This window comes from Orycteropus afer, unplaced genomic scaffold, assembly GCF_000298275.1.
Source record: "Orycteropus afer afer isolate SDZICR_OR568_19922 unplaced genomic scaffold, OryAfe1.0 scaffold00108, whole genome shotgun sequence".
Taxonomy (NCBI): Eukaryota; Metazoa; Chordata; class Mammalia; order Tubulidentata; family Orycteropodidae; genus Orycteropus; species Orycteropus afer.
The window spans coordinates 6,240,579-6,245,006 of NW_006921695.1; positions in this window are offsets into that span (position 1 = coordinate 6,240,579).

Genomic DNA, 4,428 nt, shown 5'->3' on the forward strand with positions numbered 1-4,428 from the left:
AAAAAAAAAAAAAAAAAAGGTGTATAAATTTGTGAACAGAAAACCAATTTGCTCTGTAAACTTTAACTCAAATCACAATAAAAAGTTAAGAAAAAATGAAAAATACACGAAGAGCAAAATACACCAACACACACAGTGGTAAGAAAACATGTGAAGATCCATCTACAAGCTAAGGTATGTCAAAGAACATCCAAGACTACTGACAAGGAAGGACCTTCCTCCATGAGCTGATGCCCTGACTTGGACTTCTAGCCTCCAAAACTATGAGATAATAAATTCCTGTTGTGTAAATCCATCCATTTATGGGAATTTTGTTATGGCAGCACTAAGAAACTAAGTGATCCTGTATGGTGTAAACAATTAGCTTACTCAGTTGTTAATCAAAGGGCTAGAGGTTCAAGTTCACCCAGAGGCACCCCAAAAGGCATCATTTGGGGATCTACTTCTAAAAAACCAGTCGTTAAAAACACTGTGGAACACTCTTCTACTGTGTCTCACATGGGGATAACTGACTAGGAAACTAAGACATCAATTAATAGAAGTTATCATTTATAACTCTGGTGGTGTAGTGGATAAGGCACTTGACTGCTAACTGGAAGGTCAGTGGTTCAAACACACCAGCTGCTCTGTGGAAGGATGACTGGGCAATTTACTTCCATAAAGATTTACAACCTCAGAAACCCAACAGGGGTCGCTATGAGTTGGAAACAACTCAATGGCAATGAGTAGAGTTTTGCAGTGTGCTAGGCAGTATTCTTCATTTTCAAAATGATGCAATGGCATGAATGTTATTCTCCTCATTTTTCATATGAGAAATTAGAAACTATGAAAAGTTTAATGATTTAACTCAAGCCTACATAATAAAGAATATTCCCAGGATTCAAACCAGATCTATCTGCTAGCAAAGCCTACACTCTACATCACACCCCTTCCCCAAATCCTCCCACTATCTGTTGTTTCTTGGTTTGTGCATATCTTCCTAAAATGTCTTTGTTCATTCTCCTGGTTTGGCACCCCAATGGAGAAGTCAAAGTTGAAGTTTCCTTTGACACACTTGGAACATGCTGTGCATTGGACTATTGTTTTTCATCATGAATTTCCCTGGTACGGGTCTGTACGTGTCACTGTTTTCACTTTGTATTGACTTCAGGATATATCCTTAAATATTGCTTGCCCTGATTTTAGGCATGAATCATGTAGAATCGACCCATATGTTGATGCACTTATGTTGACAGAAACCAGACATAATTGTAAACATCCCTGCCTTGATCTGCTCTTGCTCTTAGCTCCTCAGTGCCTCAGCAGAGCCAAGTCAGGGCTTCCATTTGGGAACCAGAAGCTTTGCAAATGAACTCCATTAATGTGTGTCTCAGTATTGTAAGGAGATTTTCATGAACCAAGACCTCACTGGGCGTAATTGTACACAGATATTAATGCTGACTTTCCTCAACAATGAAAACAGGAGAAGACCAGATTGTTTCGCTGGGTAGTGGTTTCATTTTGGGGAATTATCTTTGAAGTCAAGGAGATGAATATCTGTAGCAGATACAGAGTGCAGCTGAGAATGGTGCTCATGTGTCACTCCTAAATACTTTCAACTTGGCTATTTTTGAGTCAAACATCTTCAAATATGTCAAAGATATTTGTACTCATTAATAATAAAGTCCATGGCAAGTTGGGAATTATTTTTTAACTAAGCCAGTTTTTTAGCTTCATAAGCACAATCAAATGCATCTGGAAACTTTTTCAATTATGAAATCCATACTTTCCATCCTCATGAATAACCAATCCAAATTTCCTCACATTTGAATATTTTAATACTTAGATACATATGTGAGTATATAGTCTATGTATGTATATCAGAGTGGGTAATTTACATATATGTGAGTTTATGTATGTATATATGTGAATCAATATAAATGTTAATGTTAATCACAAGGCCAGTTTTGAATGGAATGTTCCATATACCTTCTTAGTAAATACCATAACATTCTTGTTAGGTGCCGTCGAGTTGTTTCAGACCCACAGCGACCCCATGCACAGCAGAACGAAACACTGCCCAATCCCGTGCCAGATCCCCATCCCTGCTATACTTGAGCCCCTCATCGAAGCCACCGTGTCAATCCATCTCGTTGAAGGCCTCCCTCTCTTTCATCAACCCTCCACCCTACCAAGCATGACATTCTTCTCCAGGGAATGGTCCCTTCTGACAACATGACCAAAATAGGTGAGAGGAAGTCTGGCCATTCTTGCTTCCAAGGAGCATTTCAGGTGCAGTACCTCCAGGACAGATCTGTTCTTTTAGCAGTCCATGGTACTTTCAGCATTCTTCACCAGCACCACAACTCAAAAGCATCAACTCTTCTTCGGTCTTCCTTATTCATTGTCCAGCTCTCACATGCATATGAGGCAATTGGAAATATCATGGCTTATGTCAGGAGCACCTTAGTCCTCAAGGAGACATCCTTGCTCCTCAGCACTTGAAACAGTTCCTTCGCGGTTGACTTTCCCAATGCTATATGTCAGTCTAATGTCCTGACTGCTGCTTCCATTGGCATCGATTGTAGAACCAAGCAACGTGACCTCTTTGACAACCTCAATCTTCTCTCCATTTATTGTGATGCTGCTCATTGGTCCAGTTGTGAGGATTTTTGTTTCCTTTATATTGAGACGTAATCTACACTGCCGACTGTATTCTTCAACCTTCGTCAGTACGTGCCTCAAGTCATCTTCACTTTCAACAAGCAAAGTTGTATCATCTGCATATCTCAGGTTGTTAATGATTCTTCCTCCAAGCCTGATACCACGTTTTTCTTCATATAGTCCAGCTTCTCGGATGATTTGCTCAGCATATAGATTGAATAAGTATGGGGAAAGGATACAACCCTGATGCACTCTCATCTTGATTTTAAACCATGTAGTGTCCCCTTGTTCCATTCGAATGACAGCCTCCTGGTCAAGGTACAGGTTCCTCATGAGTACAATCAAGTGTTCAGGAATTCTCATTCTTCTCAATGTTATCCATAATTTGTCATGATCCACACAATCAAATGCCTTTGCATAGTCAATAAAACACAAGTAAACATCTTTCTGGTATTCTTTGCCTTGAGCCAAGATCCATCTGACAACAGCTATGATATCCTTTGTCCCACGTCCTCTTCTGAATCCAGCTTGCACCTCTGGAAGTCTCTGTCATATTACTGCTGCAAACGTTTCTGAATTATCTTCAGTAAGATCTTACTTGCATGTGATATTAATGACATTGTTCTATAATTTCCACATTCCGTGGGATCACCTTTCTTTGGAATGGGTACAGATATACATCTCTTACAGTCAGTTGGTCAGGTAGCTGTCTTCCAAATCTCTTGGCATAACCAAGTGAGTGCCTCCAATGGGGCATCCATTTGTTGAAATATCTCAATGGGTATTTCATCAATTCCCAGAGCCTTCTTCTTCACCAATTCTTTCATTGCAGCTTTGACTTCTTCCTTCAGTATCATTGGTTCTAGATCATATGCCACTTCCTGAAATGGATGAAGATCAACCAGTTCCTTTTCATACAGTGATTCTGTGTACTCCTGCCATCTTCTCTTGATGTTTCCTGCATCATTCAATATTTTGCCCATAGAATGTCTCAATATTGCAACTCGAGGCTTACATTTTTTCTTCAATTCTTTCAGCTTGAGAAACAATGAGGGTGTTCTTCCCTTTTGGTTTTCAAACTCCAGGTCTCTGCACATTTCATTATAGTAATTGGTTTTGTCTGCTCAAGCTGCTCTTTGAAATCTTCTTTTCAGCTTCTTTATCTTATCATTTCTTCCATTGGCTTTAGCTTCTCTCTGCTCAAGGGCAAGTTTCAGAGTCTCTTCTGTCATCCATTTTGGTCTTCTCTTCTTTTCTCGTCTTTTTAGCGATTTCTTGCTTTCTTCATGGATAATGTTCGTGATATCCTCCCACAATTATTCTGGTTTTCGGTCCTTGGTGTTCAATGCATCAAATCTGTTCTTTAGATGATCTCTAAATTCAGGAGGGATAGATTCAAGATCATATTATGGCTCTCTTGGATTTATTTTAATTGTCTTCAACTTCAAGTTGAACTTGCATATGAGCAGTTGATAGTCTGTTCCACAATCAGCTCCTGGCCTGGTTTTGGCTGAAGATAATGAGCTTTTCCACTGCTTCTTGCCACAGATGTGAGTTCCAGCATTATTTCTCTCACCAAGGCCAAATTTTCCAACTACCGGTGATTCTTCTTTATTTCCAACTTTTGCATTCCAGTCATCAGGGGTAATTAACACATCCTCATTGCATTTTTGGTCAATTTCAGACTGCAGAAGTTGATAAAAATCTTCAATTTCCTCATCTTTGGCTTTGGTGTTGAGGCATAAATTTGAATAATAATCATATTAACGAGTCTTCCTTGTAGGT